The 13410-nt window shown below is 45.5% G+C and overlaps 1 long non-coding RNA gene across 1 annotated transcript; it reads left to right on the forward strand.

Annotated features, from left to right (window-relative positions):
- The first annotated feature begins 3867 nt into the window (after positions 1-3867).
- LOC117868686 lies at positions 3868-12688 on the forward strand. Its single transcript, XR_004643694.1, has 5 exons — positions 3868-4964; positions 7722-7883; positions 9737-9854; positions 10217-10367; positions 12359-12688. It is a non-coding gene; the product is annotated as an uncharacterized LOC117868686 (long non-coding RNA).
- The last annotated feature ends 722 nt before the right edge of the window (positions 12689-13410 follow it).

Raw genomic sequence — 13410 nt, forward strand, 5'->3', positions numbered from 1 at the left:
GCTGGAAGAAAGAAGGTAATCAGAATAGGCCTCTAAAATCTTACCTCACAACCTGAGAGGCATAAATCATCCAATAATCAATAGTCTTGCTGTGTTCATCTGACCCATATGGTTAACTCTTTTAAAAAAAAAAAACAACAAAAAAAAGTGGGGAAAAGGGACAGTTTTAATCAGGCAGAATGCTTGATAACTTTCAGCAGAAATGGCGTTATCTGTTTGATGGGACTTATTCTTTACTAATTATATTGCCATAGAAAATAGAGTTTCTGTTAAACAAATTACCTGCTTTTCCATCTTACTTTTAGCAAGACTAGTAGTGGCTCAACTTAAAAATCACCTGTTAAGCCTTCTGTAACCAGGCATTACTGCTAGTCAGATAGGTGACAAGTGTTTCTCTACATCATAACTTCATTTAATACATGGCTTCACTAGACAAAATCCAGACTCCTCCAAAGTACAGATGTAGAGCAAAGCATAGCTTCTGTTCCTTCAGCAGGATCTCTAGGCCGTGAAGTTACAGCATTGATAGAAAAACATGATTCATCTTAAGTTTGCTGGTTCTACAGCTTAGCACCTGACCTGTGCATAAATAGAAGATATTGGCTTACGCTGCTAATAACTCCATGAGCACAAAAGTTCATTAGCAAGGACAGAGGGAACAAGCACTACATTTCCAACAAACTTCTGCTGAAATGGGCATGTAATTTCCGCTACTTCGTCGCTAAAGAAAACAAAGTAGGGGCTCTTTTCTCTGTGTTCAAAAACACTATACTTGCTGTGAAACTGGGTATTACATGTACTGGAAACTAGCTGTTTCATAGCTAGCAAAATCTAGTGAGTTGGAATCAAACATCTATGCTAGCTATTTTGATAGGGAATTACGGTCTGCTACAATCCTCTCTTGGCTTGCCCTGTGATCTTCTGAGTCTTGCTTTCAGCTCCTTGGTGAGCCTCCAGTACTCTGGGCTCGGCTGCCCTTTGTGACATTAGAAATCTCTTGGAATACTAGGCTAATAGTACATAGATTACTCTTGTCTCTGCAGCAATAGCATAGGCCTTTGTCAAAACACTTTTTTTCAGTAGGAAGTCTTGCATTTATCATTTTATTGTGTAACATCCCCACTATGCTTTCTGAATAAATACCTAACTTCACCTGCCCCTGAACTATAGCCAGTTATGAGGTGTAGTTGCTGCTGTTCTATTGCATCAACATTTTGGATGGAAGGGAGAACATACATTTGAAACAGGAAGTGTTGGAATTAGGTCAGGATACCACTGGTAACAAGCCTAGTCTTAAGTCCCTTGATATCTTAAATGACCAGAAGTTGTTTGGGACTTGACAGTTCTAGGAAGCAACTTTTTTCCATTAGTTCACTAGTGAAAGGGGAGGAGGAGGATGGAGAATGGCACTACCGAACTGATAGCAAAATACTCTGCAGTATTCTTATACTAAAACAACAAGGAGTCTGGTGGCACCTTAAAGACTAACAGATTTATTTGGGCATAAGCTTTCCTGGGTAAAAAACCCACTTCAGAATCTGTTAATCTTTAAGGTGACACCGGACTCCTTGTTGTTTTTGTGGATATAGACTAATACGGCTACCCTCTGATATTCTTATACTAGTAACCAGTTTGTCATTCACTGACTGGCAAACGTTAGACCACCTATTAGATACAATCTCAGCACACATTCCACTTTTGATTTGATATTTTGCATTTCCAGTAGCTAACTTGCTTCAGAGATACCAATACCAGACTCCTTACCAAGCCTGCTCTTAAACTATTCCTACCCCTGTTCTCTAGAGATGGGAGCATGGGGCCCCGACACCTTTCTGTCTGTACTACTGAGAGCCTCACATCAAATGCATTCATATTAATATGAAGAATTCCTGAGCCAAAAGGTAGGATACCTCATCATCTGGTGAAGCTCAGGCTTGAGGGAATAAGCTGAGACACCAGTAAGAGAGAGCAACCTATTCTGCTCTGCAACATGAGCCACTTAAAGCTTTATTCACATATGCCAGCACTGCAGAAGTGTGCCTTTCACACTTTGAAAGCGTAACACAAATAGCAGGCTCACCATATACAGCTCTGATGATGGAACAGAACTCTACGAAGTACTAAGCAGGAGAGATGCTGACTTTTTCTTATGGAGCAAAAATGTCTTGCTCATAAGCCACAGGTAATGAATCTTTACTGGTGTCTGGCTGACCTTGGGCACTGCTTTCAAAACAAGAGTAGGTAAAAGAATGGAGTGCTTTTGTCACCGCTTCCTTGGGCAGTCTTGGAGTAATCTTTGAAGAACTAACACCAACTGCGTCCTGGTGGTGCTCTTCCTTCTGATGGATTACTGAATTGGGGCACAAGCATAGTCTGCTGCCAGCTTTCAGATGACCGATACAACTATGACTCTGATTAGCTGTAGCCATTAAAAAATATTGCTGTGGCAACTAAAGGCCCAAATGGAGATTGGGCCTCTGCTAGGCATTACACAATAAAAAGATGTGCTCCTTGGCACGTTTATGTGTGTTTGTTTTTTAACCCCAGGGTCCTGCTGAAAACTCTGGGACCAATTCAGTCCCCTATTAGGGGCCCTTCATGCTGCTCTACAGACAGAAAAGTTGCTGCATGTGGTTTTATGCCATTCCTGTTGTGTGGATGGAGTGCTTGACCATTCATCTTTTCAGTGCCTCAGAGCAGCTGGCAATTGGGGTAAGCTACTCTAAATTACACTGGGGAACAAGTTGGCCTCTCAAGATCAGGTTATGGCTGGCATAAAGGTGACTTAGTCACCTTTGCCTCCATCTCCTGGTTTGTGCCTCCTGAAGGCTGCAGCATAGAATCTGGCTCTTCTGCCTACTTTTCCTTGTTTGAAGTAATTTTTTTGCTTCCTGGCCCAAACTGCTGGGTGGTGCTGTATATACCAAGGTGGCTGTATCTTGGTGACAGATGAATATTCATTTTTATTACCCAACCTAGATTAAAGCCCATTGTGCTGTACAAACACTGAGTAAGAGACAGTCCCTGACCAAAGTTTACAATCTAAATAGGTAAGAGAGGAAGTAGTAGTATCCCCATGTTACAGAGGGGAAAAGAAAAGTGAGCCAGAGAGTTTAAGTGATTATTTTATGTAAGCTATTGAGAGCCTTTCTAACTGCTGTGTAGATTTAAGAGTGTTACTGCCATCCTCCCAGGCAGTCCCAGCCAGGACTTGGAGAATTCAGAGGGCTTTAGGGGAAACAATATGTAAAAATTGTGTTTTTAAAAATGGGCGTTCTCGTCTCTTACAAATACTGCTCAGGTGGTCTGAAGTTTTTACATCAAACTTCCAGGTCTACATTTATGCTCTTTGCATTTTGTTGCTTGGCCCATGAAAATAAGCCTGTTTGTTTTGTGGGGTGGGCGTCTGATGCACTACTGCAACATTTGGGATTCAAATCCTGCAGGGGAGGCTTGTGATGTGGAGGTGGGGGGAGGGACTTCTCAGTGGATTAAAAAAACAAACTTGTGGCAATGTTTCCATTGCTGTTTGATTTGGACTTTGAGTGTGACTGCTCCTCAGAGCAGGGATCTTTCTTGTTGTATATGTACATCTCCTCACAGCGTGGGGCCCCCAATGTGCTACCACCATTCAAATAATAATCTCTGCATGGTAATAGCCTTCTGTATGGTTGCACTGGAGGGAAAAGACAAGTAGTGCCAGTAGAGAACTCCGCCTGCACTAGGACCCAGGAGCGTTTCTCCTCTCTGAAGGCTAGGCAGGATTTGTAAGACACCCCAAAAGCTGCTGAACCAATCATTCACAGCTGGGGCCAGTGATGGGCAAGACTCCTACGGGTGGAGCTTGGGCTGCAGAGAGGCTTAGGGACTCAGTTCCCAGCTGTCTGGAGAATGACAGTATTGTGGAATTACGTCACCCGCAACGTGTCTCAGTAGCTGACTCAGAGTGGCTTTCATCGGTGATAAGAGCAAGTAACCCACCCTCCCAGCAAGCAAGGAGACTGCTGTGCAGCATCTGCATAATGGGAGACAGGCTAAGCATGGATGGAAAATCCTGAGCCTCCTCTGGTATCCTTATCCCTGCTTCTAGGAGTGGAGCAGTTTGTTGCTATATAACCTGGGGCTAGAGGGCAGGGTTTGTGCTGGATGGCTGGAGCCTGCAGAAAGCAGATAAGAAGCTGTAGTTACTGTAGTGTTGCACCATTTTCTGTACAGGTTTTTCCTAGGCTACCTCTGATGGATCTTCATGAGAAACGTTAGCTTCTGACGTTTAACCAAACACATGATGAATGAGATGCTGCTGGCTTCTACTGCCTCCTCTGCCATAGCATTCAGGGTTAATTAAAACCCCTTAGCACAGCTTTGAACTGTTCCTTGCATATTAAAATCAGTACTCTTTTCCCAGCAGACCCTGCATTTCTGCCGCTGCCTGATGTCATCCCCTTCCCTGCCTCCCAGGGAAACAGCAGCCCTAGCTCTGCAGTGCACATTGCAGCGGAGATTTATAGCTATTCCCCTGTGTCTGAAATTACTTTAAATGGGGAGTGAAGTACAAATGCCTGCCCACATTTTAGGGGAAAGTCCCTGATGCAGCGTGTTTAGCAGAATCAGGGACAGAAAGAGGGCATTGAGTCAGCATGAGAGCTGCAACTGAAACCAGTGTTAAGTGCACACTGACAATAGTTAGCAGTGACATTAGACTTAAAGAAGAGCTGTGTGTGGCTGGAAAGCTTGCCTCTTTCACCAACAGAAGTTGGTCCAATAAAAGATATTACCTCACCCACCTCGTCTCTCTAATTTCAACTATGAGGCATTTAATATGGAAAGAGAAGGCATTAATCTTTTCTTCCACAGCATGCCCGTACCAGTTTGTGAAATGTGACAGGGCACAACACAAGTTAAGAAGCATTGGGCTCCATCACTGTTTGGGTGGGACACGTACAAGCTGTGCTGTGAGAAGTGGGGTAAGTGACTCAGAAGGGGGGGCTCTTTCTTGACCGTGTTGAAGTTTTTGCTTCAGCTTGGTGTTGGCATGCTGTGCTGCTGGAAGAGCTGTCTTGTAGATGAGATATTCAGCTGAGATCTTGGCAGTTTGTGGTTATTAAAGATCCCAGTATAGCTTTTTGCAAGCAGAGGGTTGTTATGCTGGCTAAATTGTATCTCAGAATTACACACTGCCTTCCTTCAAGTTTAAGTGAATATGAGACTCTACTGTTTGCACTAAAACTTGTGTGTAGAGTTGTTAGGCATTGCTAAGCAGCTAGTGGATTCCACCCCAGAGGTGGTTGCATTTCAGTGGTGGGAGGAAATGGTCTCTGTTTCTAGCTTACATTTGCAACACCCTCTGTGTGAGGTACTCTGAAAAATGTATTATTATTAATGCTATATTTTTCTCTATAGCTTCCTCGCTGAATATCTTTGCTAATGTCATTTTCTATATGCAGGATGCTGCTATTTATCCTTCCTTTGACAGGGGCCCTCCCAGCCTTTTCCTCACTGGCTCTGTTCAAGGGCTTTAGAGGGATCATCACCCCATGCACTATGCCATGCGCAGTTGGCTTCCTATTTCAGTTTATTTGTATTCGATACAACTTCAGTTTGAAGCATTTTCTACACAAAATAAATCCCCGGATGTTTATATATGAAACACAGACCTTTATAGAGGTCCTTGGAGATACAGCTGTTGAAAAGGAAAATCTTGTTGGCCAAACTGCCTGGGCAATTGAAATATACATAAAAGAGAGTATTTGGTCCCTGTTTGTGTTTAGTTCATAAAATTAATTCAGTTGTACAAGCAGGAAGCTGAGAGTTACCACTAGAGGACATACTTCCTACCTGCCCCTTACAGCCCCAGCGTCTCTTGGAGAAGATCTGCTTAGAACACTTACTGTTTTGTCAGCCTTTGGTAGGTCATGATGTGTCTCAGCAGCTTGGCTTCCGTATCCCCTAACAAATAGGGCCCTTGCAGAAGGCAAGGCAGTTAGATTTGCCTCCATAAGAACATAAAAGGTGACTAGTGTGACGAACTGGGCCTGTTCTCACTGTGGTCTGTGAATGCTGACAGGGGAGTGTGACTAGGATGGTCTGCATTGCAGGATGGGATCTGCCCGAGGGCGCATACCTGAGTGTGTAACATGAGAACCCAGGAAGGGGTTGAAGGGGAGGCGACTCCTGAGCCCGGGAAACTGAACAAAGGCTGTGGGAGGGGTCGCTGAAGGCAGAGTGCTGGAAGCAGGCAGGGAGAGAGGGCTGGGGGGCAGAGATGGCTCTGACCTCCCAAGGGGGGCTGGGCTGGGATGCCCGGGGACCCCAAGATGGACCTAACTGAGGGGGTCCCTGTTGTCTGTGCCTGCAAGACCTGTCTTGGACTGTATTCCTGTCATCCAAATAAACCTTCTGCCTTACTGGCTGGCTGAGAGTCATGGTGAATCGCAGGAAGCCGGGGGTGCAGGGCCCTGAGTCCCCCAACACTCCGTGACAACTAGTCAAACTCACACAAAGAAAGATGCACTCTTCTCAATTGCTTTCAACCTGGATGTTGTTTGAAACTAATTAGGCCTTTTTTAAAATAAATTCTCTGTACAAGATGAGCAGTAGAGCCAGCGCACAAGCACCAAATGCAGACTGGCATGAGCAAATGGCGAGAAGGGTCATCACAAGTGTCAATGTCCAGCATTTTCGAGGCAAACTCCCTCTCTGGCAACTGACACCCCAGAACACAGCTAGTCATAGAAATCCAGATGGGTACTCTCTGCCCTTCATGAATGCTAAGTAATTGAGCCTCCCAACCCCCTTGCAAGGTAGGTCAGTCACCTCCATTTTATAGCTGGGGAAACAGAGGCAAAGAGAGATTGAATGACTTTCCCAAGTTTGTGACAAGCAGGAATAGAAGTCAGGGCCTCACCCCCAGTCTTTAATGAGAGACATTAAAGTTAGTGTGTTTTTTAAAAGCCAAACATTTGCATCTAACCTAATACTAGCCCTCAATATCCTCTGCTCTGAGTTTAGCAAGCAATTGGTAATAGATCTATTACCTGTTCCCCCATTCCGTTTCCAATTACTCCACAGAAAAACGCAGAGAGACTAACCGCATTATGAATGAGAGGCCTTGACACTGAATTGTGCATGTACTGAGCTCCAAACTTTCTTCAGAGGCTACCTCGAATCTACTAACTCTCTTCACACACACACACACACTTGCCCTTTTATATGAACTTTTCTCCCAGCATGTTTGGCTCGGAGTTGGCCCTTTAAATCTGGCAATGCCAAGCAGGTGTTGCCCAAAGTAACCATTTTATAGCTGGCAGTTGCTGACTGATCTTCTCTTGCTAGTAAGTGCCTGTTCTGTTTTTCCCTCTACCTGCTGAGGAGATGGCCCTTTTCACAAAGGGAGTCATCTAATTTGAGACAGCACTGAAGTATGATGCTCTGTTTAGCGTAGGTCTCAGTAAGTACTCTTCTTCCCCCTCCTCAATAAAGCCTACGCAACAGCATATGAATCTCACCCCAAGTTTGGCTGTTCATGGGCTTTCCTGCAGGGTCTTCTTGTCTGTGCTCTAGTTCTATCTGACCAGAGGTTCACACCTGCATTTCCAGTGACCTACTGGAGTTAACCATGCTGTGCCAGCAGCTTTACTCAACGCTCTCACTTCTGTTAATGGGATGGGTCAGCATCCAAGCATGTGGCTGCATGTCCTTCCATTCTATTCTAATCCCTCCAGGTAATCCAAGAATGGGGGTTTGGAAAACTTGTTCTACTGGATTCAAACCCGATGAGGAAACGTGCAACTTCATTTGGATACAAGGATTTTTATTATTATTATTTTGCTTCCTATCCTACGCTGTTCTGTAGCATTGCCATGTGCTGTTAAACATCCTACCAGGTAAGACTGTATGTCACTTGAAAACCAGGTGAATCCTGTATATGGTTGTGTAGAATGAGTTTGCAAAGTGCTTTGACGGTATTTGGTATGAAAGGTGCTTGATTAATGTATGATACTATTATTAGATTGTGGGAGGGAATTGACCCTCTTTCTCCTTTGAATGGCAGTGAAGGTGCCCTGGAACAGGAAGATATCTCTAGCAATTATGCATCTCCCACATTTGTAACTTGTCACACAGTACCTAGCTGTGAAGGGAAGTTGTCAGACTCCTTAATGATAGGCTGCAGCACCACTAATTAATTAGAGAAAACAGTCCTGTTTGGGATACAATTGTGATCTTGACTTCCAAAACAAGTGCATTAGCCCTGGGGCAAAAGAGCTACTTCCTGAAGGTAAGTCACCAAAGCTCTTGTTATAATTAACTCAGGCTTCCACTGCAGCTGACCTCTCTATGCTGTTAATCCCCACCTACATTTACTGCTGTGTCCATGGATGAGAAGTTACTCAGGTTCAGACAAGTTTGATACAAGAAGGGTTTGTGATGCAGATGGCACATAAATGCCATATTGCAGAGGCTGCCAAACTCACTTCATTTTTGGACAGGAGATTAGACTTGACTAGTGCAGTGGCAGAGAGGACCTGGCAGCATTCCACCCCATTCAGGGTGCAACCTATTTTAATGGATTAAAAAAAAAAGTCTTTATACAAGTTTTAATGAAAAAACACCCTAATAATGCTCCCAAAGCAGGACTCCTTCAGCATGACAAGTGTGAAATAAATGGATGACATGCCTACCAACTCAAAATGGGCTGGGCCAGTTATGCTGTATACTCTTTGCTACTACTGCAGATATTAGTGTTTGTTTAATGACTTTTCTCCCTTCTCATCCCCCTTCTCCTTGATTTGACAATGATGCCTTAGGGAAACCCAGTACATTATGTTAAAAAATTAGGGTTTATTTTTAAAATTAATATTAATGGCATTTCTAATGGTTTTTAATTAATTAAAACAGCAATTTGTTGGGATTTAAACTGTCTCCTGCAGCATTCCTAAAACAAGGTGTGCTTCTCAGATCAGAAGCCAAAGCTCAGGGAGGGAGCTTGTTACTGAGAATATGTTACATCATGTGTTGTACTGTATATTTGAGGAAACAAGTCCTGATAGGACATCTGAATTGGATATCAAGCCAATTCTTCCATGACTGATAAATTGGGAGTTGGCAGCAGATGGACTGTGATTTAGGGAGTGAAATCTTAGAATTACTGTTCTTCAGTCAGGTCAAAGTACTTTTGGTTACTTACTATTTTTTATTAATTTATTTTTCTTCCAAGAATAAAGTTCTTGCTATTTTAGCCTGACTTCCTCTGCAGAATTTGAACCAGAGAGTTCTGTGCTAGTGCAAGAGAACAGAAACTGATCAGAGTCTAGGCTATTTTCATTGTTCAAGGTGAATTAAGTATAAAAAGTAAACAGACAGCACAATTGATGCCAAGTGAATTAGATAGTTTAGTTAATGGGTGCACAGGGTCAGAAAGGTTTATATCCAACAGAGAACACTCCCTCCAAAACCGGGAATTGAAGTCAAGCACCCTGAATCTCTGCTTTTATTTGATGTTAGCAGATAGCTATGAAACCTACTGGCAAAGTGTCTCACATCACCCTTTAGTGGCTGGTCCACATGGATAACTGTACACATGCTACCCTTACTGCATTGGCTAAAGTGGTGGAGGTCTGTGCTGTGGATATAAAGGGGTGAACCCTGCTGATCACCTGAGTTGGGGGTCAATATAGTTCCACTTGATAGAATTTCTTAACAGTCTTTAATTACATGATCACATTCTATTTTTCCACAGGACTCCTGCCTCGTTCAATGCACAGGTTGATTCTGCTCTGGAGGATGAATCAGGGTTATGTAGTGAAGGAGACTGTCGTCTGTAGGACCGCTACCTCATGTGTCGCAGAAGTTGGAAGGTATGTAGTGTATGAAGTAGGGGATTGCAAGAAGAGAAAGGATGGTCTCATGGTTAAGACTGTATCATCCGGCATATGCATAAAGGAGCTGAATTAAGGTTGTACAGGCAACCTTAAATCCTGGCTTTTCATAACTTCTGAGTGCTTGACTTTACAACCTTAGCATTCTTTTAACTTGGAGTTTTGGATGTAACTTACCAATTTAAAAAAACAAACTGAAAAATCATAAATTCTGTCATGTGGAACAATATTGACCCACAACTTGAGTCATCAACAGAGTTTGGACCTTTAGATCACCAGCTTGACTTTGCATCCTCAACGTTTTAATGGAGATGTTTGTTGTAATTATCCTTATTTTACAGATGGGGAACAGAGACACAGATTAATGGATTTGCCCAAGGTCACCCAGGGAGTCGGTGGCAGAGCTTGGAATTGACCCTCCCCCACCCCATGTCCTAAGTCCCATTCTAGTGCCTTAGTCACCAGATCATACTTCCTCTGTGCAGCCACATGGTAAGGAGCAGGAGACATGGGCAATTGATTTATGTTTCAACTGCAAGCGTGTCCAGAGTGAAAGCCCCACATTGGTAATAAATATTATGACTGAACTCCCCTACCCTGGGAGCCAGAGCTGACCCTCAGGCACACCCTTCTTCCCACTCTGCCCAGCCCTGGGGGCCAGCAGCAATGTCAGGCATGGTCCTTATTGCTGTTCTCCCTTCGAGCTGAAAATACAGCATCCAGCGAGGGCTCGGGAGGTGGGGCTCTGGGACCTCGGCGCGGGGAGGGTTTGAGAGAGAAAGGAAAGCGCACCAGGAGGAAAAACAGGTGCGTGTGCAGCAGTAGATGGGTGGGGAGCAGCACAGTGCGGCTGGGGATGCAGTCATCACTTGCTGCTCTCTAGAGACCTGACTGCCCTGGCAGGCCTGGCTCCCCTCACTCGAAGAGAGGGGGTGGATTCCAAGTAGCATCGAAATTGTCTTGTAACCTGTTCAGGGATCTTCCCTCTGAAGACTGGAAATGTTCCCTTGATGGCCATATTGTGTTTGTAAAGACTGGAGCAGTTCATCTTTTGTAACTATCCCTGCCCTGCTTCCCTTCGCTCTGGGAACTGGGATTTCAGCAAGAGGAGGTATACTGGGACGTGGGCTTGGCCTGGCCTAAGACAGCTCACTGAGGCAGGGTGGAGGGAGTGAAGACAATGGATTCTGCTGGCAGTTGAGCCTGACCTAAGAGGAGGGCAGCTGCTGCGGCACCTGAAGTTGGAGAGAAGAGGACTGAAAGGGGCGGGGGGGGGGGGCATAAAAATATACCCTGGAAGCATAAGGGGACAAAACAGACTGGGGAAATGGATTGGTGGGCACCAGAGACATGAACAGGCCAGGGGTCCACATGGGGCAAACAGATTTGGGGGACAGGAGGTTACAAATCTGACTTACGGATTTCCAGGGGGTAAATCAGAACGGGGGAGGGGGGGAAAACACACAGGTAGAGCAAAATAGATGGGGTATTACTGGGTGGAAAAGGAACTCTTGGTGTGAATGGGGGCAAAAATAGATGTGGTGGGAAGCTTCCCATCAGTTTCAGGATGTTCAGGGACGCACGCCCATGCTCTGGGTGTCCCTAGCCTCTGACTGCCAGAAGCTGGTCAGGATGACAGGGGATGGATCACTCGATAATTGCCCTGTTCTGTTCATTCCCCCTGAAGCACCTGGTACTGGCCACTCTTGAAAGACAAGATACGGGGATAGAAGCAGCACAGACATAAGCAGCTGTGGAGGGCACAGAAAAGGGGGTCACTTCCCCACCTGCTGATGTCCATCTGTGGAATGCAGTGCATGACGAGCTCAAAACGAGAGAGAGATATTATTAATTCATGAAATAGAAAATACTGCAAGATGCCTTCCTTTAGTGTGACATTTTCTATAGCTTCAGTTTCAGGATTCTTTATTTCTGATGCAAATAATTCTCAACAGGGAAAGTGAAGGGGATGCTAAATGTATGTGAAGTACAGGCTACGTGGGGACTAAAATTAGTGATGTCCTCTAAAATAAGAGGCGTTTGATAAGTAGGAGAGAGAAATAGAAGGTTTCACCTGGTGAAGAACAGGGGAGGGATCTAAGTGTCACAGTGATTCACCAGTACATGTTTTGGAAGTTGACAAGCTCCAGAATCTCAATTTTCATAAAAAACAAACAAACAAAAAGGCATATGTGTGTGTTCATTCTGCATTTAGCTCTGGACACGGTGAGATCCGTGTGGGTTCGTGGGGGATTGAGTTCAATGGTCTGGGTCCAGCTCCTATGGAAGATCTGTGTCCCTCACACATGTGATCTGTGTGGGAGACAGCCACATGCAGTAGTCAGGGCAGGGTTGTGGTGCCTCACTAATTCTTATGCAGTTTGGTTGGGTAGAATTTTCTGTAAGTAGGTTTTGGGATTTGTCAGTTGCTACAAGTTTTCAGGCTTGCTCCATGGTGATGGCTTCTTCTTGGCTTCCAATAGGAAGGAAGCCACCTGTAGGAGGAAAGTTCTGCCCAGAATGAGTCTGATACTGACAGCCAGCTGGAGGCTCCAAGCCAGGGTGTGGCTGACTGTGTGTTGGTCTGGAGAGATTCCCTGTGAGAACCTGAAGCGAAAAGGTCTGTGTAAGGAGGTTTGGGATTGTTGTATCAGAGTTGTGGTCTATGTGGACCCTGAAGTCTCTCAAGATGATGAATCTTGTGAGCTCTATCCCTATCAGATTGTGTGCATCTCTCTCTGTCCCTCAGGGAAGCCTTTGCTGCCTGGGGATCTCATCAGTAGGATGCCTGTATTTATTTTCTCTGGATTAAGTGGATGCACTAAAAGAATTGTATTGAGTGAACTTTCTCTGTGTCTTTGTGTAGAAGGGAATGGAATTGTGACTCTGTCACCAGGCTCCCTAGGCCAAATAGAGCAGGCAGGGAGGGGAGACTGGGGGTCCCTTCCAGTTCCAGGGCTTGGGGTGGAGGCCTGCCGGTGCTTGGCAGCAATGGGACAGAGAAGTGCTGACTGTGTATGGGATACGTGATCCGGCTAGGGGTGTGTGTCTGTCTGAGGAGGAGCTGGTAGTGTAGGGGGGGGGGGTTCCTGACTGTGCAGGAGCTGACAGGGTATTGGGGAGCTGTCCTTTTATGGGGGAAACTGGCAGTGTATTGAGGGGTCCTATGTAGGAGGAGGGGGGACTGTCACTGAAGGGTGGATTGTCAGTGTATTGGGGGGGCGACAGCGAAGGGGGAGGGCTTGTCTGGAGGAGCTGTCAGTGTATGTGGAGTCCTGATTGGGAGAACTGGCAGTGCCTGAGGGTCTTGGCTGGGGGGCATGTCCGTGGAGGGGGCTGGCTGCGGGGGCTGTCAGTACAGGGGGGTCCAGGCTGGTCTGGCTGGGGGGCTGGTCTTTTTTGGGGGGGCTGGCAGTAGAGAGGGGTCCAGCTTGGCGGGGGAGGGGGGAAGAGAGACTCTGTCCGAGGGAGCTGACCAGGTTGGGGGGGGCAGGCTGGCAGAGCAGGGGGGTTCTGGCCGGGGGAGCTGGGCAGG

The sequence above is a fragment of the Trachemys scripta genome, chromosome 21 (assembly GCF_013100865.1).
Source record: "Trachemys scripta elegans isolate TJP31775 chromosome 21, CAS_Tse_1.0, whole genome shotgun sequence".
Lineage (NCBI taxonomy): Eukaryota > Metazoa > Chordata > Testudines > Emydidae > Trachemys > Trachemys scripta.